This window comes from Papio anubis, chromosome 13, assembly GCF_008728515.1.
Source record: "Papio anubis isolate 15944 chromosome 13, Panubis1.0, whole genome shotgun sequence".
Taxonomy (NCBI): Eukaryota; Metazoa; Chordata; class Mammalia; order Primates; family Cercopithecidae; genus Papio; species Papio anubis.
The window spans coordinates 54,478,731-54,502,545 of record NC_044988.1 but is presented as its reverse complement, the minus strand read 5'-3'; the positions used below and the strand labels follow the sequence as shown (position 1 = coordinate 54,502,545).

At 35.2% G+C, this 23,815-nt stretch overlaps 1 long non-coding RNA gene across 1 annotated transcript in view; it reads left to right on the top strand.

Moving 5' to 3' along the window:
- The first annotated feature begins 16,440 nt into the window (after positions 1 to 16,440).
- The window catches only part of LOC110741404, a 92,832-nt gene continuing 85,457 nt past the window's right edge, over positions 16,441 to 23,815 (top strand). The window contains exon 1 of the long non-coding RNA XR_002517548.2: positions 16,441 to 17,001. This is a non-coding gene — a long non-coding RNA (uncharacterized LOC110741404). The remainder of the gene's footprint in view (positions 17,002 to 23,815) is intronic.

The following is a 23,815-nucleotide window of genomic DNA, read 5'->3' as shown; positions in this document are numbered from 1 at the left end:
GTTTATTCTCAAGTCTTTCAATTCCAGAGATATACATCCATAGTGCTTAGATGTTGCTCTAATTCCAATCAGGATGGACCTTATGGTTGGAATCTCTTTAACAGTTTAAAAATGTGTGTGTGTATGTGTGTGTGTGTGTGTATGTGCATGCGTGTGTGTGTGCATGCGTGTGTGTGTTTGATTGTATTGCTAGCATGCATAGTTGACGTAGCAATGACACCTTTTATTTCACATGTCAGATATAGTCCAGTAGATTGCTAGTGACTTAGTGGAGTATTATCTGAGACACAGCTTAGTTCAGCAAGGGAAACGTGCCTGGATATGTCATTAATTTTTGCCATGAGGACAGATAAAGACAGTGGACAACAATCCTACATATCCCCGCATCTAGGTATAATACAGTGAAACTGGCACTTTAACATGAGGTATTGGACTGAAAGTGCTACCTTCATCACTATTACTTGTGTGACCCTGGGTAAGCTATTCAATTATTTTCCACCAAAGATTCTGCATCAGTGAAATCAGGTTACTATTTACATTATAGAAATTGTGTAAAATTTGGGCCTCAAGTATTGAGCCTTGACTAACACCTAAAATACAGCAGCAATATATTTTGCTTATGTATATATACTTTCTTTCTAATTTTTACCAAATACTTTACATATGCTGTTAAGGAAAACATGAAACTCTCTGTTCTAAGATGTGGCATATGTAAACATAACGGTGAATTCTAATCAAATAAGCACTATGAGAAATAGTTACCATTGGGTCCCACAAAATGTTCTGTTACATTTATCAGAGATAAGTTACTGGGAAGGTATACCATTCATCTGATCTAGCATAATATTTTTTATGATCTTTAGAGACATATAGATCAATTTCAGGGCTGGTCAATTTACCATAAGTCTAATGTAATATTGCAGAAACATCCCAACATGTTTTTATTTGGGCATATTCCACATTTTATGCTTTTTATCCACCTTAGAGTTCTAAAATTCATTAAATATTACCAATTTTCTCAGTCTTCTAAAGAGCTATTTAATTTTTATGTAAGTTAAGATGTCAATCTTCAGTCGAAGCTCTGTTCTTCTCATGTTAAATGATTGACTTTGATCAACACACTTCCTACACATGAGTTTGACTTTCCTGCCTGAATATGGTATTCATATTTTCCCACCAAAGCATTAAACTGGTAAAAGATTAATAGCCTAAGATACCTTTAGAATATGCTGAGCTGCTCCTTTGTCATTGATGTTATCCTCTTTGGGGGTTGATAGGGTTAGGCTGTGTCCCACCCAAATCTCGTCTTGAATTTCCACATGTTATGGGAGGGAGGGACCCAGTGGGAGGTAATTGATTCATGAGGGCAGGTCTTTCTCATGCTGTTCTTGTGATAGTGAATAAGTCTCATGAGATCTGATGGTTTTTAAAAAGGGGTTTCCCTGCACAAGCTCTATTCTCGACTGCCACTATGTGAGATGTGCCTTTCACCTTCCGCCATAATTGTGAGACCTCCCCAGCCACGTGGAACTGTAAGTCCAATAGCCTCTTTCTTTTGCAAATTGCACAGTCCCAGGTATGTGTTTATCAGCAACATGAAAACAAACTAATATAGTAAATTTGTACCAGTAGAGTGGGACACTGCTCTAGATACCTGAAAATGTGGAAGCAACTTTGGAGCTGGGTAACAGGCAGATGTTGGAACAGTTTGCAGAGCACAGAAAAAGACAGGAAAATGTGGGAAAGTTTGGAACTTCCTAGAGACTTGTTGAACAGCTTTGACTATAATGCTGATAATGATATGGACGATGAAATCCAGGCAAAGGTGGTCTCAATGGAGATGAGGAATGTGTTGGGAACTGGAGCAAAGGTGACTCTTCTTATGTTTTGGCAAATAGACTGATGGCATTTTGCTCCTGCCTTAGAGATTTGAGGAACTTTGAACTTGAGAGAAATGATGTACGGTATCTGGCGGAAGAAATTTTGAAGGAGGAAAGTATTCAAGAAGTGAGATGGGTGCTGTTAAAGGCATTTGGTTTTATAAGGAAGCAGAGCATAAAAGTTTGGAAAATTTGCAGCCTGACAATGTGATATAAAAGAAAATTGCATTTTCTGAGGAGAAATACAAGTCAGCTGCAGAAATCTGCATAAGTAACAAGGAACTGAATGTTAATCACTAAGACAATGGAGAGAATATCTCCAGAGCACATTAGAGGTCTTCACGGCTGAGGAGGAAAAAGTGGTTTCATGGGCAAGGCCCAGAGCCCCTTTACTGTGTGCAGTCTAGAGACTTAGTACCCAGTGTCCTAACTGCTACAGCCTTAGTTGAAAGGGCCCAACATAGAACTCAGGCTGTGGCTTCAAGCCCCAAGTCTTGGCAGCTTTCATGTGTTGTTGAGCCTGCAAGTGCACAAAAGTCAAGAAGTGAGGTTTGGGAACCTCTACTTCGATTTCAGAAGATATATAGACATGCCTGGATGCCCAGGCAGAAGTTTGCTACAGGGGTAAGGCTCTCATGGAGAACATCTGCTAGGGCAGTGCAAAAGGGAAATGTGGAGTCGGACCCCCACACAGAGTCCCTACTGCGGTACTGCTTAGTGGAGCTGTGAGAGGAGGGCCACCATCCTCCAGACCCCAGAATGGTAGATCTACTGACAGCTTGCACTATGCCCCTGGAAAAGCCACAGACACTCGGTGCCAGCCCATGAAAGCAGTCAGGAGGGAGGCTGCACTGTGCAAAGCCACAGGGTGGAAGTGTCCAAGACAATGGGAACCCACTGCTTGCATCAGTCTGACCTGGATGCAAGACATGGAGTCAAAGGAGATCATTTTGGAGTTTAAAGATTTGACTGCCCTGCTGGATTTTGGACTTGTTTTGGGCCTGTAGCCCCTTTGTTTTGGCCAATTTCTCCCATTTAGAATGGCTGTATTTACCCAGTGCCTGTACCCCCATTGTATCTAGGAAGTATCTAATTTGCTTTTGATTTTACAAGCTCATAGGCTGAAGGGACTTGCCTTGTCTCAGATGAGACTTTGGACTGTGGACTTTTGGGTTAATGCTGAAATGAATTAAGACTTTGGGGGACTGTTGGAAAGGCATGATTGGTTTTGAAATGTGAGGACATGAGATTTGGGAGGGGCTAGGGATACAAAAATGTGGGTTGGCTGTGTCCCAACCCAAATCTCATCTTGAATTTCCACATGTCATGGGAGGGACCCAGTGGGAAGTAATTGAATCATAGGGGCAAGTCTCTTCCGTGCTGTTCTTGTGATAGTGAATACATCTCATGAGATCTGAAGGTTTTAAAAAGGGGAGTTTCCCTGCACAAATTCTCCTCTTTGGTCTGCCATCATGTGAGACATACGTTTCACGTTCTGCTGTGATTGTGAGGCCTCCCAGCATTATGGAACTGTAAGTCCAGTAAACCTCTTTCTTTTGGAAATTGCCCAGTCTGAGGTATGTGTTTATCAGCAGCATGAAAACAGACTAATACAGGGGTCTTACAATTTCGTTTTACTAGATTGATTGCAATGCTTATTATTAACACCCAGTTAATTAAAATGTTTTTTAAAAAAACAAACAAATGTCTAAAACAAAATCCTGAAATGTCTGCAATACTGTCGAGCTGATATAAATAAAACTAAGCAAACCAATTTGTTTTCATTTTTCTTTTCCTTTTATTTAAGTACAGTATAAAATATATCATTTTTTTTTGGTCTTATGAAACTTGGAATTGTAACAATAGTATGATAAGCTATCTAATATTAGATAGTGAGTTTTGAATGTTCCTTAATTTTGCCCATATTCTCTGGAAAAGCTAAGTGAACTCCCGGTAATTATGACTTAAAGAGTTTAAAGCCTAAAATCAGCCAGGATATAATGAAGAAAGCCAGAGGAAGGGAGAAATATATGGATTGGCTCAACTATAAAAAATATCCTAATTCTTGTGTAAGATGGGACATGGATCATAATTCCAGCTTGCATGACTTCTATTATATGAAAAAAGAGGGAAAATATTTCTTCTTGTGACTGAAGTGACTGTTTCTGGAAGAAAAGCAATAGGAGGCAATTTGGTAGATTAAAGTTTGTGATCCAGTAGAAATTAGAAACTTGGTTTTTGGTAAAATGAAATGGTACTATTTTTATCACCTGTGAATCAAAATAAGATACGAGGATTGTTGTGAAGTCAGCCTTTTTTGAGAGCCCTATAGATGCCACAAGGGCAGACAGTAGAGTAGGCAAGCCTTCAAGAATTGAAGCCTAATCATCTGGAAGTCTTATGACTTGTGATAAATTCACATGGCAAGCACCTGAACAATGTCAGCTACTATGAGAAAATGCAGGATATTCAATGAAGATATATTTAATATACCAACCATTGAATTTCCAGCCTATTATACTTCTTAATACAGCCTGATGTCAAAAATGACTGGCAAGGTATGGTGATCAGGGCCAGAGAACTATCTTATTTAGCTTAATGGCTATCTCTCAGGTATAACTCAATGCAAACAAAGTAGAACATTAGTAAAATTCATATAATTTGTATCTATATGCATGTGTGTGTAACTTCAACAGTCATCAAAGATGTTATATTCAAATAAGTTCTCTGATGTTTTCAGAGGTAATTTGGTTTTCTGGGTGCTAGCATGTTGATTTCCAGAAGGTACAAACCATGATTCCCATGCGTCTGTGTTTTCTTGATGCCATAGTGCTGGGTGTGTCATGGTTGATGCTCAATAAATTCTCAGTCATTGATGGATTAATTCTCCATTCTCTTTAATCTAAGCCTGCATTTTTCTCTTTGTTATGATTCAGGTACTTCACTCCCAGCCTCTTCTTTAGATATGTCATTTTAGACTTTATCTGGGAATGAAGAAATGTTTTTGAAGAGAAAATTTCTATACTTCTGCCATGTGGGCTCTTCAGAAACTGGAGCAGTTAAAAATAATGTGGGGTACATAATAATTGGATATTTGAATGGGATAGTATTCATTGGATCATGAAGTACTACTTCCTTGTTTTGAAGATAAGGAAACTGAGGCTAGGGAGATTAGGGAACTTGTGGCAGATAGGCATAAAGGCTTAAAATATGTTAGCGCTTTGTTTTAGCAGTGATTTCTTCTTTGGGAATTCTGTCTTCAATTCTGGAGTGATTTTAGGCTCATAAGATCATAATTCGTCAAAATTTAAAGCTACTTAAGTTTTGTCAGCACTCCAGCGCCCTGTTTAAAAGAAGAAACACCAACTAAATCCCTTCACCAGTTGGAATCACTAGTTGAAAATGTGAAACATTCTTATTACACCAAAAGGGAAGCACAAGTGCTTTCTTCTAAGTGTTTACGCAGGCTTTGGAGGGGGTGCTTGTTCTTCAAAAACAATAGTGTGTCTTTATAAATGGGCTCCTACTGAATCAAAGAATGTGCGGATGCAATGTAAGGAGAGCCTCTTTCAATATCCTCCTCTGGTGCTGCCAACTATTTAGTCTGAGACTGTTTACACTTTCTTGGATATAAATGATTTTATCTCCATTGCTGACAATGTTGAATTCAATGTCCTTCTTTTTGACACAGTATTTGCTGAAGAAATTGTATTGATTTACAGACTCTCTCTTCTGTAATTCCCCTAACATCTCAAGGCCTTTTAGGTTAACCAGTTTCTTTCAAACATCCTTCAAGACAAAAACATATTGGTTTTCAAAATCTCAGCAGGCTCTGGCAATATGGGAATCAGTGCTGACCCTAGTAATTAATAATTTATGTCTCTGTAGCTCTCTTTACAAATTCAAGTTCTAGCAGCATTTAACATTTTATGCTTCAATTGTTTTTTATTCACCGATAGTTCTGATTTTTTGTGGTATATTTTCATCAGATGTATAGGTGAAAGCAATGATTTATTTGCACGAGGTAAGGAAGAAGCAAGGAAAATTAACTCCCTCCACCCACTCCCCCTTTAGACAATCAATAATTCTTGTTCTTATCCAGGCTTTAATCATTGCCTGTCTGGATGACTGCAGACTTCCTCTTAGTCTTGCTATGACCTCCCTCCTCACTAGAGACTTTAAAAACTTTAGCTAAATTCATCTTCTTCTCCCTGAAACCATATTACTAGTCTTCAAGCATCTCCTTTGCTTTCAAAGTTAAGTTTGAATTTCTTGATTGTGGTCAACCTAGTGGAAACCAATTTAATTTTCTTCTATCTTAAAGTCAGAGTGATTTTTAGTTCATCCATTTTCTTTAAGTTGTCAAAAGTTCTTTTAAGAGAGTTTTCTAGATGATTTGTTGAATGTGAGAAGTGACTTTTAAATCATATTCTGTTGATAAAATGTGACTCTTTAGTGTAAGTTTAGGCCAGAAACTATATAATATCTTTTCAGTGTGTACATACTGCAAGTGACTCCCAGTAAACATCTTATTAGTGTTGTAGGATGCTTTTTCACATTTATCATTCAAATTGGCATAACTCACATGGTTGTGATGACAGCTTGCTGTCTATATTTGTCAAAGTGGCATTGTTTTGAATGTAAGCTTCTTTCCTCAAGTTCTGTGCTCTTTTAGGAATATTTTTGCATAAAATCACTCCACTGCAAAACAAGGGGAAGGGATATAGGTGACTAGAAAGATGAATTAGGCAAGGCAAAATGAAATAAAGGGCAGAAGTGATGAGTCATACACTGAAGACACAGAGGCTCTCCTCTTGGGTGAGAGACTATCAACCAGAATCTTAAAGACTACACTAGGCTTGTCCTGTGCTATTTGACCTATATCCATTGCTATGTCTCCTAATTTTTATTGATGGATCTACCCTTTATGTTGTCCTTATTCAATTTATGTATTCAACAGATATGTAGTGAGAGAATACAATGCTCCTGGCATTGTTTTGAAAACTGGGGATAGAGCAGTAAACAAAGCAGGCAAACCACGTCTAATATATACACAATGATCCAGATTCTACTAAATGCAAGGAAGAAAATTATTTCAAAAAGGAGGATCAGGCATCATGGAGTGACAGGAGAAAGCTCCCTTAGGTCAGGTAGACAGAGGTGACCTCTGTGAATAGGAGAAATGTAAGCAGAAACTTGGGTGATGAATCATCTGTTATGTGAAAATCTAAAGGAAAAGAATCTCAGAGGAAGAAGAAAGCAGAGGAGCCCAAACCAGCCTTGTGTACAGAGAACAGAAGAAAGCCATCATGGCTGGAGCAGGCTGATTGAGAGAGAGAATTGTAGGAGAATGAAGCTCAGACATGTGGGCCACAGAAACTAGTCTGGCTCTTATTTTAGATGCAATTGGAGGAAGTTCAACAGAAAATCAGGGTGACCTGATTTACTTTTTAAAGAGATTACCATGGCAAATGTGTGGTGAATGAATTTAGGAGAACAAAAATAAAATCAGTTAGGGCCTTTCCTAATCCATTTCTAAAATCTGAACCTTTCCTAGACTATTAAATGGACCCACCCCAAATTAGCAAGAATTAACTCCTTTGACTTCATGTATTTTCAGGATATTGTATAGTTTCTCCCCATGTGAATGACATTGATTTTCAATAGTTTTCCATGAATGTTTGCTTACTAAGGGTCACAAGGCCACTAGAGAAGTCTTGGAGCCTTCTTGCTTTTGTCTATTGTATTTACTAATGCTTGGCTTCTGCCTTTGGTCTACGTACAAAGATGTACGTGACTAAAATATGTCTGAAACTACTGGTCTGTAGGATATTGTCTATGGCATCATCCCTAAGTATTTTTTAAATCTTATATCTTGTCATTTTCTCCCTGGCACCTCATATTCAAGTCCTACGCTCTGTATCCAACTGTATATACAACTAGGCAGAGTTCTTGGAATATAACTTCCTACTTGATACTTCTCAGCTTCATACATTCTGTTCCAGCTGCTTGGAATGTCTTCTCTTTGACAGATGCCTTTTCAGACATTACAACTGGATGAACACCTTTGTTTTTTCATTTGTGTTTTTCAACCTAACACTTTGCAAAAACCATTATACTAGAACTTACACTTCCAAATCCAGTATTTATTTTATTGTTTGATATTTATTTTGCAATTTTGTTAAGTTCTCTGAAGCCAAAACCCATGTCTTTTTCACTTTTCCATTTCTAGTGCCTAAAGAGTGTCTAACATGTAAGAATTTAAAAGTGTCATTGAATGAAATAATAATTTGATTAGTGTGTAAGTAAGTAAAAGTGCTAGTCATTTAAACGTGTTTAAGCCATTTGCTAATTTTATGCCACAAAACTAATAATACCTGATACCACTGGGACGCTTCTTTTTAAATTCTGTGACCATAGAAGAGAAATAATAGAGACTGCAGTCAGGCTAAACTTTGAAGCAACAGCAAAAATTATTGATAAAAGTACAAGTAGTTGAAATTTAAAGGTTTGATTTTGTATTGGCAGTCCTGAATAAAACTTTCCATCTTAGTCTAAATGGATGTATTAAAATAAATGAATAACAGGGAGTTAGGATTGGCTTTTAATTGTGTCTTTTGTACTTATCACTGTACCTACTGCATCTGTTAAACTTGATAAATATTCATTGAATAATAAATTTAATCAGGTATGTGTAAGACTTGTACACTGAAAATTATAAAACATTACTGAAAGAAATTAATGACCTAAAGAAGTGGAAAGATATCCTTTGATCATGAATTGAAAAAATTAACATTGTTAAAATGGCAGTATTTCTTAAATTGATATACAGATTCAATGCAATCCCTATCAAAAATATAAGGAACAAAAAAAGAGATAAATTTGACTTGATCAAATTTAAGATATTTGGGCATCAAGTGAAATTATCAACTGAAAAACAATCCACAGAATGGAAAACAATTTGCAAACCATATATCTAATACAGTTTAATATTCAGAATATGTAAAGTTTCCTACAACTCAACAAAAAGAACACAATTTAAAAATCAGCCAAAACTTAAATAGACATTTGTCAAAATAACATATACAAAGTAAAAAATCAGTAAAAAGATGCTCAATATTTACTCACTAAAAAAATGCAAACCAAAACCTCAATGAGATACCAATTCATACTCACTTAGATGGCTATAATTTATTAAAAGGAAAGAAAAATGCATTTGGAGAACAATATCATGTGGATACATTTCTAGTGAGAATGTCAAATGGTGTACTTGCTCTAGAAAACAGTTCGATGGTTCCTCAAAAAGTTAAGCATATAATCATCATATGACCAAGCAAACCTAGGTATATACCCAAGAGATTTAAAAACAGATGTTCAAACAAAACTTGCACATGAATATTCATGGAGATTATTCATAAGAGCCGAAAAGTAAAAACAACCCAAATGTCCCTCAACTGAAGAATGAGTAAACAAAATGTAGTATATCCATACAATGTCATTTTAGCCTTAAAAAGGAATGAAATACTAATTCATGCTGCAATATGGATGGACCTTGTAAACATTATGCCAAGTGAAAAAGCTAGACAAAAATCCACACATGTTGTGTAATTCTATTTATGTGAAATGTCCAGAATAAACAAACTCTTGGAAACAAGAAGCACATTAGTGGTTTCCAAGGACTGAAAGGAAGGAGAGAATGAGAAACTAGTGCTTAATTGGGTACAAGATGTCTTTTTGGAAGGATAGAAATGTGCTGAAATGAGATAGTGGTTATGGTTACATAATATTGTGAAGGTACTAAAAGCCACTGTATTATACACTTCAGCTAAAATGGTGAATTTAATATTATATCAGTTTCCCCTCAACCAAATAACCAGAATAAAAGATTAATCTAATAAAAATTAACACTATTATTTATTAGCATGTTTGTGTATTAAATGAGAAACTATTTGAGCAGCTTGTTCTAAGCTCTACATTTAAGTCATGGATAAATGTATAGCTGGATAGATGGATGGATGATGGATGAAATGAAAAGAAAGATGGATTAACTGATGAATAAATGAATGAATAAATGTCTTACCTGCTCAAAACAAAGGGTTAATAAGTAACAGTGTTTTACTCACTTTGTTATATCCCATTCCTTTCCTTAATACATTTGGCCTCCTCAAATTCATGATCTGACCGATTTAGAGGTTCCTATCTGTGGCTTTTAAATGTTTGTATTTATTTGTATAAGGTATTTTCTGAAGAAAACACCTTACTCTAAACTACATCTTCTTGATATTCCACACAGTTTACTACTTACATGATTACTATCAGAAATCCGATATCTATAAATAAATATATAAATATATATTTATTTACATATATCTTATATATACATACTAATGATAGGGCAACAAATAGAGATATGTCTGCTGATAGATATACATCTAAGAAAGCAGGAAATTCTTTCGACTTTTAAGGCAACTTTGTTGTTTAATCTTTAAGATTATCGGTCTTACAGATTGATCAATATTTCACTATGTTTGGATTTTGGTGTGCTAGATATTCTTAACTGAAGATATAATTGAAATAAATTTATGGACAGAGCAAAGGGAAAATAACTTGGGAATTTAAAAATTGTAATTATTTTCAAACAATTACAAAGTTTTTAAAATTGAATTTAGTGATCCAATGATTTCATTTAGGGAAAAAAAAAGAGAAAAGAAATAAAAACTCCAGATAAAACATAAAGAGGCTGATTCTAACAATCCTATGGGACTGAGATGCTTACGTTTTGGAGGGCCATTAACTCCTTCAATCGTTAGAGTCTCATTTAGTGCATTGAGGCTGACAGATAATAAACACAATTTGAACACAGGAATGGTGGTGGTTTTCCCAGTGACTGGTGGACCCCAGCTGGTTTCCAAGACTGTAGGAGCTCAGAGAAGAGGGGCAAGCCAGTCTGATGCCAGCTCTGTGAAGAGATTCTCCCTGTCTGACTGTGGATGGACAGATGTAACCCACTCAAGCAAGAGCATATTTGCATATTTATAAGGTTTGCATATGATGGTTGAGGCTGGTTAAAATTACAACAAAAAGTTAGCAATATGCAAGCTCTCTATTATCATTTTTTTTGGTATTGTTTTGTTTAAACAATAGTTTTGGCACCATTCTCATTCTATTCAAATAGTGTTGTTTAAATATATAATATCACTTTATTTTCATTTGACAAACATAATTTGAGTACTTACTGTGTGAAAGCACTGCGCTGTAACCCTTTTTGGAATGTAAAGATTAATGTTTCAACATCGTTTTACTCAAGAAGTTTTAAATCTATTTGAAGCAATGAGCCATTATACCAATAACTGTTAAATAGCAAGAATCCAGAGATGTTTCCAAAGTAGGGGTAGAACTCATAGAACTGCTACAAAGAGAAGGATTGATAAGAAGCAGAAGCACCTGTATTTCTAATCAAGATAAAAAGATGGGACTTGCTGAGAAATGTCAGTTGAAATTATACAACAACAACAAAAAAATACCTTTCTCTTTTCCCTTTAGGGAACTATTATATCTCAGGGGCTAATATCAAAACAACCCCAAAACCAAATAGTTTTCTGAGGATTAGTGATATGTGTAATATTATTTCTAGAAGAATAGGAGGTGATGACCTCAGCTTAGACCTCTGAAATGAGTGACAGAAGAAGAAATACAGCCCCTGCAGCCATAGTATAGGAGTGAAACAATCTACAAATAGAGAATTTAATAGAATATGTTATTTTTTTAACCTCTGTGGAAATTCTGGGTCATGATTTTTTGCATGTTATTTCAAAACACTAATTAATTTTTTATTCCAGAAACATTCCGTATTTACAAAATCTCCAAGGGGAAGCAAAGAAGGTAATTAAGCCAAGATGACAAAATTCCATTAAACAATGATTTGAAATATTAAAGAAATATGTGGTAAAATGGCTGCTACATTTGTAGGAAACACACAAAAACAATGAAGCGAGGTCCAGAAGCCTTGCCATCTCATGAGACTGGAGGCAAAGTGCACAAAGTCTTACTTCTGTTAAGAGTGTGTCTATTTAACTTTGTCTAGCCCTAAAATTACTTAGTTTCTCTTCTATACTTAGTAAATCTTTGGAAAGGTGATATCTTAGTTCATTTTCTGTTACTTATAATAGAATATGTGAAACTGGATAATATATTAAGAATAGGAATTTATTTCTTACAGTTATGGAGTCTAAGAAGTACAAGGTTGAGAGACTGTATCTGGTGAAGGTCTTCTTGCTGGTGAGGACTCTGCAGAGTCCCAAGGTGGCACAGGGTATTTGATGGTGAGGAGGTTTGAACTGGCTAGCTGAAGTATCTTTTCCTCTTTTTATAAAGCCGCCAGTCCCACTCCCATAATCATCCATTGTTCTATGAACAGATTAATTCATTTATGAAGGCAGAGCCCTCCTAACCCAATCACATCTTAAAGGCTCCACTTATCAATACTACCACATTGAGGATTAAGCTTCAACATGAGTTTTGGAGGGGACAAACATTAACACCATAGCAAGTAGTTGCAGCATCTCTCAACATTTGAAAATAACATTTGTAGGAGTTTACACAGAGAGATGGGTTGGACATGAGTTTTATGAATGTTTTTCACCTATTTTGGGATTTTGAAGACCTGATATTCTTCTCTTCCCTCTCTGAGGTAATGGAGTTCCCGTGTAGCATTACACGGGAACAACAAACATTCAATTTGCTTTTTCCCCAATCCATAGTTATGCGGTACTGTCAGTATCTACAGTCATTTAGAAAAACTGAATGTACTGAGAGAACATTGATATTCTTGAATTAAAGGCCCTATGTATGGAAAGAAGAAATTAATGAAAAGATAATTATTTTTCTTCATAATTTGATAATTGAAAAATGAACCATTTAAACATAAAAATACCATTTGGATAAGCTGTATTTGTGTTTGTTTCTAGAGCATTGTTTATGCCAAATAATTTTTCCTCTTGGTAAAAGTGTTATCATAAAAATAATTCTGAAGTGCGAGCCATGCCTAGGAGAAAATTAATTCATTGTACCATCCAATGGGTTGACTTTGCTTTTATAGCTAGGAATATCATTGAGGACTTCACAGAGGAGCTGATATTGAGCTGAGTCTAGAAGATGAATGAGAGACCTGAAAATCCAAGCAGAGTAAAACGCATGTGTGAAGGGCCAGAGATATGACAGTATGTGGAATATTTCAGAAATTGTGTTCAAAATTACTAAAAGATGTTGGTAAATGGAAACAGATTAGATCGTGGAAATACAAAGCAGATTAATAACCAATATTAAAAGTTTTACATGCCATCTTAAAACATAAGGAGTTGGTTTTATAGGCAACCGGGACACAACAGAAATAGCTAGGAATATGGTCAGGTATTTATATGCGAATCTGAGGAATAGTGTCAGTAAAATAGGTAAATTGAAATGCCCACTCTGGAAAGAAATTAGGAGGCTAGTGCTGTACTCAGATATGGGTTGATAATGATGCTTTGAATTAGAGAAGAGTGAGTCCAGACAAAAGAGAAACTAGAGATATTTATAAATACCCAGAACAGACTAGATTGGGTGATCTTTTGAATATAGAGGTGAAAAGATGGCAACTTTGAGAATGTAATGGAGGAATTACTAAGATCATTGCTACATATTTTTTATCATATTCTTTTATCTAGATGTGAAAATGTTAATAAGAGCTAGAGAGACATGTGGCTCATGTCTGTTGCCAATAGAATATCAACAAACAATACAGTTGGACCAGATGTAAAATCAACTGGAAATAAATCTGGGAAGCTATTTGTGGTTATTTTCATATTTTCCTAGTTCTTTTTCTTCTTTTCACACATCTGTCATTTTGTACTGTTGTCAAACAAAGAAAGAAAAGAAAGACAACAACTTTCTAGTAGGGTTAAAAGCCAGTGCAATTTTTGCCTTTTCCAGTAACTTCAGTCGTGGAAAACAAGGTTTTCTCCTAATAAAGTGAAGCATTTCTCAGTTATTCCCATAATTAAAAACAAATGATTAATTCATTTTCTCCAATAACCATAAAAAAGGAAAGGCAAGTGGGGAAGAGGTGGGAAGTAGAAAACATTATACCCAACTCTCTTTTATCTCAGTTTTATTTGACTTCGTATGTCCAGTAAGATTATTTTATTCCTCCTAGCCTAAATATTTATAAAGTATTGTTATCTGCTTTTCAATCTACTTTTATATTATTTCAATTTTTGTGAGAACCTTATACAGAGGAAAGGTAGAAGCCCCTTTTCCAAGGCAAAGAGGGGCACAGAAAAAAAGAAGTGACTTAAAAAGCCTTGGAAGAAGAACTTAGCTATGAAGACTCCTAGACCCAGTGGCTTTTAAATAATAATACCTGAGTTAGAGAGATAATGTACACTTTGCAGTGGTCGAGTCCATTTAACTATACCAGAACCAGAGGATGAGTCTTACTTTTCCCTCTTTCTTTAGGTTTTGTTTGATCATAGAGTCATTCCAATGCCATCTCAGTCATGAAGGTATCAGTAGCATGTAACAATGCTTCCTAAAATTTTCTGCTAAGCATCACTAATGGCATTGGAGAGTCATGTTAGTCATCTTGATCTTGTATTAGCCTGTTCTTATGTTGCTAATAGAGACATACGCACGACTGGGTAATTTATAAAGAAAAAAAAGTCTAATGGACTCAGTTCCACATGGCTGGGGAGGCCACACAATCATGGTGGAAGGTGAACGAGGAGCAAAGTCACATCTTAACGTGACAGACAAGAGAAGAGGACTTGTGCAGGGAAACTCTTCTTTATAAAGTCATCAGATCTCATGAGACTTATTCACTATCATGAGAACAGCACAGGAAAGAACCATGCCCATGATTCAATTACCTCCCACTGAGTCCCTCCCAGGACATGTGAGAATTATGGGAGCTACAATTCCAGATGAGATTTGGGTGGGGACACAGCCAAACCACATCAGTCTAATGAGGAGGTAGATAAATTGATCATTTATATAACAAGTACTTTAGATTGTTTTATTAAATTTTTGAAATCTATGAGAATTTAAATTCTCTGTAATCTACTTATACTATTTAAATATACAATGAATAAATTTAACTGAACTTTAAATAAAATTAAAGCTCTAGAGATATGGGCATATTTTTCTGTAGTTTCATATATTCTCTGGGAAACTTAAGGTTGCAGTCTATAAACTTCAGTTTGAAAATTATGATAATGTTTCATGGCATTACAGTGTTTAGTAAACCACTCAGAAGCAGGATATTAGGCTAAATAGTTTACTGTGGGGATCTGGCAAACACTGTCCAACCACTGCTGTGTTAACCTGTCCAGATTAGCCTGCATGTACAATTATATATTTCTGGGATTCAGGCTATGATTTTACCCATTTCAAATCAACTTCCAAAGCGATAACATGATTATATTGGTCTTTACTGACACACCAGGAAACAAAATAAAGAAACAACAACAACCAAAAAAAGTGTCTCTCCACAGAAAGCAGAAGATGAAAACAAAATAAGTAAAACATAGCAACCCTTTAAGTGGTTGCCCACTATTTGAAGAGCATTATATAAACTCACTGACTTTGTCCCACTAGGCATCCTACTGTTATCCCTTTGAGGAACTCAATGAGGAGGTGAGTCCTCTTTAGTGAGCATCTTGAAGAGGTTTGAACTATCCTGGAAGCTAATATTACCTGGTATATGTTTATGAGTGACTCCTCAATTAAAGCAGTCAAGATCAAATTCTCTTGATTGAGTAGCAATAGAAAACACAAGAATGGAATTGAACATAGTTCCTGATTGTGTCAGACACAACTCTGACTGATGCCACTGGGGCCTACCATTTAACCACACTAAAATTTCAAAAATATATTAAGTCTCGTGCTTCTGTCTTCATAGCACAAAGACAATCCTGAAAGTAAAGAAATTGTAAGTACTGTATTTGCAGTTTAGTACCTTGTCTTTTTAACCTAAGATGTCCAGACAAGCCAGAACATGAATGAATGTGCCTTGAAAGGGATAGCAGGCCATTTTTGTTTGCGAATGGGATAACTCTCTTTTGGCATTTGAAAAATATATACAGTGATGGCTCTCAGTTTGCTGATAAAGACAATTGACAAGTCTTAGGCTCAGGTGTCTCAGTATTTGGAAATGATGGTCTGTCTCACAAGGGACATCTATATATTGTCTTAACATGAGATAAACAGAGAAGCCATAATTGTGTAGACCAGAGGTCAGCAAACTGTAGCCTGTACGTCAAACCTGACCATTATGTTCCTTTAATGGTGTGCGAGTTAAGTTTTTTTTTTTTTTTTTTTTGAGACGGAGTCTCGCTCTGTCGCCCAGTCTGGAGTGCAGTGGGGCGATCTCAGCTCACTGCAAGCTCCTCCTCCCAGGTTCACTCCATTCTTCTGCCTCAGCCTCTTGAGTAGCTGGGACTACAGGCGCCCGCCACCACGCCCGGCTAATTTTTTGTATTTTTAGTAGAGACGGGGTTTCACTGTGTTAGCCAGGATGGTCTAGATCTCCTGACCTCGTGATCTGCCCGCCTCGGCCTCCCAAAGTACTGGGATTACAGGCGTGAGCCACTGTGCCCAGCCTAAATATTTTTTATACTTGGAAATATGGAATAAATCATGACAAGAATAATATTTTGTGAAATGTAAAAATTATATGAAATTTAAAATCAATGTCATAAATAAAGTTTTACTGGAACTGAATCATGTCCATTCACATATTGTCTGTGCCTGCTTTTAATATGACAGAGTTTCGTAGTTGTAACAGAGACCTATAGCTCACAAAGCCTAAAATATTTACTCGTTAGCCCTTTACAGAAAAAGTTTTCTGACCCCTGGAGTATCAGAATGGAAGAAGAATGGGAGGGCAGTGTGATGCCATTGAATTGGGAGAATGTCAGAGTAGAATTCAAAAGATATTCTAGATACTTGAAGAAACAACTTTTAAATGCAACATAACAATGATCTCCTAAAGAGATCCAGTCATCTCCCAGGTTTTTAAAGGGCCTTGTCAGTAATAGCAGTGTGCCATCTCCTTTGAGGTAACTGAAAGTTCCACATTTGACAGGTAAGTTTCCTTCCTCCCTTCCATGCCATGGAGCTTGTGCATTACTTGTCTCCTCGGCATCCAAATACAAATACAAAACAAAAATATAAAGCCTATCAATGGGTGACTTTCTGAAAAGTGGTGGGAGTGAGGGTGTATAGGAAACCTCAATTTAGCATCCATAGCTGTCTTTATCACAAATGATGCCCCATCAGATGTGACAGTTGTTGTGTCTGACATTGCTATTTTCATCTGTGCACATGCAGCAAGAATACGCTACTGGTAAGGTATACAAGATGTTGTGCCAGTACAGACTGTGCTGAAAAATATGTTTGGTTTAATGACCCTTGGTAACATTGTTAGAATTGGCTAACCTACAGGCAAGATATTATTGTGATCATAAGATATTCCATTTACAAGTTGTTTTAGTAAATTTAGTATAACTATCACCAAGCTAAGAAAATTGATTGCTTAGAATTGTTATTTGGTACCATGTAAACCAAAATGTTGAAATATATTTTCTACTTTTTCAATTTTTTTAAATTTCAATAGATTTTTGGAGAACAGGTGGTATGTGGTTATATGAATCGTTCTTTAGTGGTGATTTCTGAGATTTTGGTGTATTAATCACCTGAGCAGTGTACACTGTTACCCAGTGTGTAGTATTTTATCCCTCACCTCCCTTCCACCTCCTTCCACCACCTCCCTTCCCTAAGCCCCCAATATCCATTGTATTGTTCTTATGCCTTTGAATCTTCATAGCTCCCACTTATAAGTAAGAACAATGTTTGGTTTTTCCATTCCTGAGTTACTTCACTTAGAATAGTGGTCTCCAAAATTGACAAATTGGATCTAAATAAACTAAAGAGCTTCTGCACAGCAAAAGAAGCTATCAGAGTGAACAGGCAACCTAGAGAATGGAAGAAAACTTTGGAATCTACCCATCTGACAAAGGTCTAATATCAAGAATTTATAAGGAACTTAAACAAATTTACAAGAAAAAAACAACCCCATCAAAAAGTGGGCAAAGGATATGAACAGATACTTCTCAAAAGAAGACATTTACATGGCCAACAAACATGAAAAAGCCTCAACATCACTAATCATTAGAGAAATGCAAATTAAAAACCACAATGAGATACCATCCCATGCCAGTCAGAATGGTGATTATTAAAAAGTCAAGAAATAATAACTGCTGGCAAGGCTGTGGAGAAATAGGAACACTTTTACAATGTTGGTGGGAATGTCAATAAGTTCAACCATTGTAGAAGACAGTGTGGCAGTTCATCAGGGATTTAGAACCAGAAATGATAGACTGTATAAAGAAAATGTGGTATATATACATGATGGAATACTATGCAGCTATAAAAAGGAAGGCGATCATGTCCTTTGCAGGGACATGGATGAAGCTGGAAGCCATCATCCTCAGCAAATGACACAGGAACATAAAACCAAACACCTTATGTTCTCACTCATAAATGGGAATTGAACAATGAGAACACAGACACAGGGACATTCAAATCCAATCTTAAAATCAGAAGAAGGACAGAATGTAGTATATAATGGCATGATACAAGCCAGTAATATTTTCAAAACTTACTAACAAAACTAGAAGTTACTTGCTTTAGTGGCTTTATTGAATCATCCTCCAGATATTTCTATTTGCAAAGTAACTCATATGCAAACATCTTTGAAATAGAATAAGCCAATCTTCCATTTTCAAACAGCTCTGTAAAGATATGCCTATGTCCTTGTTTAGTTGTTGTGGCAAAGGCTTCTTGGATAATTTCACAATTTTATTGCCTAGCCTATTTTTTTCATTTAGTATTTTAACAGCCTCAAGATATCTGTATGAAGTATATATCTAAAAGTTAAATTGACATCTTTCTTATTTTTTATTTTTTGTTCTTCTTTGAACAAAAGGCTTATTTTATGGTCTAATCAATTAGAAATCTTTGAGTATGAAACTGTTATCTCACTGACATGCACATAAAAGATATTATGGAAATATTCACTGATTCTGTTATAGCTGCTTAGAGAACAGAAATTAAATTAGAACTATAATGAATATTTTTGTAAGCATGTGCTAACAATAGTTTTCATTAGTTTAAGACTGTGGATTGATTTTGACCTGTTATAGAATTATGGTTTTCATCTTACAGGTTTATGTTATTTCTGCCTTTTTTTTTTTTTTTTACTTTCTCAGAGGTAATTTTTGTTGCATTCAAAGCATTCATTTTTATTCTCTTTGTTCATATGTGTATGTGTGTGTGTTTTTGTAATTTTCATTCAAGGAATTATGAAAAATCTAAAAGAAAGTGCAACTCTGAATTATCATGAAATCTTAGGATTGAAATGAGTTTTTGAACGTATGTTCGCCTAGGCCAGGTGCGGTGGCTCATGCCTGTAATCCTAGCACTTTGGGAGGCTGAGGCAGGCAGATCACGAGGTCAGATGATTGAGACCATCCTGGCCAACGTGATGAAAACCCATCTCTACTAAAAATACAAAAACTTAGCCAGGCATGGTGGTGAGCACCTGCAGCCCCAGCTACTCGGGAGGCTGAGGCAGAGGCAGAGGCAGAGGAATCTCTTGAACCAGGGAGGCATAAGTTGTAGTGAGCCAAGATTGCACTACTGCCCTCCAGCCTGGTGACACAGCGAGACTCCATCTAAAAAAAAAAAAAAAGAAAAGTATGTTGGATAAATTGCTTATTTTACAAATGATACTATGAAGACATGGAATTACAGGTAAGGTATGTTCATTAAACCAATAGCCAAGCTTGGACACAACCTCAGCTTCTAATTTCCAGCTAACCACTTTTTTTTTCCACAAAAAAAAAAATTTTCTAACCATTTTAATTGCCATTTATTCCCTATTGAGATATTTGGAAAGATAGATTTTTTTCCAGCCTTTCTTTTTTTCTTTCTGTTTTCTTTCTGTTTTCTGGTTACTTTTTATGCAAGGCATTTTCTTTTACTGGGTGGGGTTTAGAGTCAACTCTTTAGTTTGTCTCCCCTTTCGTTTTGTTTTATGTTATTTTGGATATAAGTAAAATTATCCCCCAAATTATGGCATACTGTGGCTTATGGCATACTGTGGCCTTGCCTATTTTGAGCTATTTATTTTATTATTTGCCCCATACTTTATAAGTTACTGAAAATAGATAAATTGCATGAGAACACTATACTTGTTTTAAGAAACAATTTGATAAATCCACAAAGTAACTGAATTCCCTTTATTGGGGACTCTTCCCTTCTCTGGTTGTTGTCATGTTACTTAGAATAAATACTTTCAGTTATTCTTCATATATCCTATTAACTCTTTTATTTTTCTATTATGTAATCAAAGGTAAAAAAAAAACTATTATAGCTTTATGCATTTATCTCTTCTTAAACATCCTTTCCAAGTAATGTGAGATACATTTTTTTCTTCTATAGAGAAAATATATTTTTAAAGTTAACTTTCAATACTCAAGGGTTTCCCCTCTGATAATGACAAATAATAATTTGGACATAAATTCCTACAGAAGTAAATTTTGAAAAGCTAGAATCTACTAATGAAATATAAAAATAGGCAGGGCACAGTGGGTCACACCTGTAATCACAGCACTTTGGGAGGCCACGGCTGGTGGATCACCTGAGGTCAGGAGTTCGAGACTAGCCTGACCAGCATGGTGAAACCCTATCTCTACTAAACGTACAAAAATTAGCTGGGTGTGGTGATGCACACCTATAATCCCAGCTACTCAGGAGGCTGAGGCAGGATAATTGCTTGAACCTGGGAGGCGAAGGTTTCAGTGAACTGAGATAGTGCCATTGCACTCCAGCCTGGGCGACAGAGTGAGACTCCATCTCAATAAATAAAATAATAACATAAGCAATAATAATTTTTTAAAAGGTAGTAATAATTGCAAGATTAAGATCCAGAAAATGATAGTCATCCAGAAAACCTAGCATTTGTGAGGAATTGTTTTTGTTCCAGTGGTATTCATAGATGAAAAAAAAAAAAAAAGAAAGAAATCAGCTAATAGGCTTGCATTTTGCAATTAAGGAACCCCAGGACAGAGTAGAGGGTGTTAAATGTAGGGGCATGTTAAATTACGTCATGGTTTCAGTTGGACTGTAGTAGGAACAAGACGTAAACTAGGCCTTGAACAAACTTCATACCTGCTTCATAGCTTTTGAGTGGTCAGGAAGATTTCAATCCTTGAATTTGGATCAAGATGATTTAGAAATTTTTGTGACCTAGATGCCTTGGAAACAGTAGAAGATCCTTTCTGGAGGATGATAACATCATCTTTCTTTGCAAATTATTTCTGCAAATAATTTCTCAAACACAGTATCTAGAATAAAATAAAGATGAGCGGAATTTGAGTAGACAAGTTTCTATGATTAAGAACCAGCAGAAGTAATAGACAATACAAAGAGATCCACAACAACTCTAGATACTGGAATTATCAGACCCAGGCTGCAAGATAGCTATATTCACTTAATTTAGGGAGATAAATAACATGCTTGCCATAAGCGTGGAACTTATGGCAAGGACTGACATATTAAATGCCCTAGCAAATTAGAAATTAAATAAATTAGAAACTCAAAAACTAAAAAAATACAAAAAATAACATGTAGATTTCAATAGCTGGGTTTAATAGCTGAGGAGAAATTAATCAACAATATGCCAGAAAAAAATAGCTCAAATAAAGCAGGGAGAGATGAAAAATGTAGAGAATACAGGAGCATAGAGAAAAAAGGGGGCAGATCCAAAATGATTAGTTGGAATCTCAAAAAGAGAAAAAGGAAAGAATGGGGAAGATGAAATATTGAAATCTATTAGGAATCAGAATTTTTCAGAATTGATGAAAAACATCTACCCAGTAAGCCCCGGGGTGTATAAAATAAATAATTTATATCCATGGTATCATTATAAAACTGTGGAATATCAAATATCTGGCAAGCAACCAGTAAAAAAAAAAAGCATGTGACATTTAAATAACAAAGTCTTAAATTAGCAGCTGACTTCCCAAAAGAAACAGTGAATACCAGTGAGGCTGGAGCATCAACGAGTTGAAAGAAACCCTGAGCATAAACTTTATATTCAGTTAAAATACACTTTAGAAATGAAGTTGAAACAAATTTATGTATTTTACATAAATCTGTACTGAAAGAGTTTGCTACCAGCAGATCAGCAGAGAGAAAAATTTCCTAAGTGAATTGGAGTGCCAGGAACAAATGAAGAATATCTTATATATCCTTTTTGGTTCATTATTTTCATATTCTAGTTCACAAACTTAGTTTAAATGTTAACTACTTTTAAGTTGATATATAGAATGTTTGTTGTTGCTGGCATAGAAAATGCATATTTATCTAAAAAAGTTAATAAAAGATAAAAACGTTGTTTATGATTGAGCAAATCAATTTGTATTTTCATTAAAAATATAAATGAACTATAAAAAATTCTTATTGATAGTTGTAAACAGAGAGATTTCAGAATTTACTTTTTACTTTACTAGATCATTACATGTTCTTACTTTCAAAATTTCTTAAAATGTATCTGAATGACCAAAATGTAAAGCTGAATTATTTTATGTAATTTACAACTCTTTAGTTTGGGTTTCAAAAGTTAACATAAAACCGCATCTGTATATTTTATATGTCAATAGGCATCAAAATTATTTCAGTGGATAGAAGGCATTTTTTCATATTTGAATGACCTACAGAATGGGGGTTTCTAAGCTAAGCTAAATTCATATCAATCTGAACAGCTAAAAATTCAGGTAATTCAGGAGATACCATTTTTTATGTGAATTTAAAATACCAAAAAATTTAAACTGTCACTCATTGAGCAAATATTACAAAACATTGGCATGCAATGTTTTCTTTTTTATAAACATTTAATATCTTTTTTTTTTCTGTAGATGTAGCCTTAAAATGACTATTATTGAATGAACTATTTGAAAATATAAATACTCAAAATGAAAATCACTTTGGCCCATTAGGTCAAACAATATATTAAGGAAAAATAATATTCAGAAGCTGTTATTGGTTATTTTGTTGATAGAATAGATAGATAATAGTTAGTTGATACATAGATAATAGAAAGAATATATGTAAAATACACATGCACATATATAGAAAGAATATTCAGGATATACTTATACTAAAAATTATTCGTTGTCATGTAAAAGTCAGTCTTAGCTGGGCAACCTATACTTTGTATAGTTACATTATTTTTCAGTCTCTTGAAATCCGTGGAACTGATTTGATAAAGCTAACTTTTGACAATTAGGAGCCTCTAGAAAACTGTACCAAATTTGACTGCAGTAAAATAGCATTTGTTTACAACTTTTTGTATTTCTGCAGAGGCATCAAAACATTTCAGATCTACAGACTCTGATTTCATTTGTCTAAGTAGATAAATCTTTGGTATTGTCTCCATCAGCATGACAGCACTTCTCTCTAATTTAATTTTCAGTTTCCCTCCCAATCCAAAGGAAAACAAATGTGTAAATAGAATACATAGAAAGGTAATTTAGGCCATTTTTTTATTTTAATAAGAACTGCCAGAACAAAGTTTGGCAAAAATTTTTCCCTAACCTTACCATTTTCTCTCTTCACTCATGCATTAATTTGACTTGACTTCTGGTGACACTGAAATATTAAAGGAATGATATTTTACGTGAGAACTCAATAGTAGCATTATTTTATTTAATACATTCTTCCTTGAATAATACTTATTTTTTTGCCTTTTTAAAATTCATTCCCATAAAATACCTTAACAGAGTCTTAAAAAGAGACATTACTGAAAAGGATCAATAAGTACTGGCCATACCTAT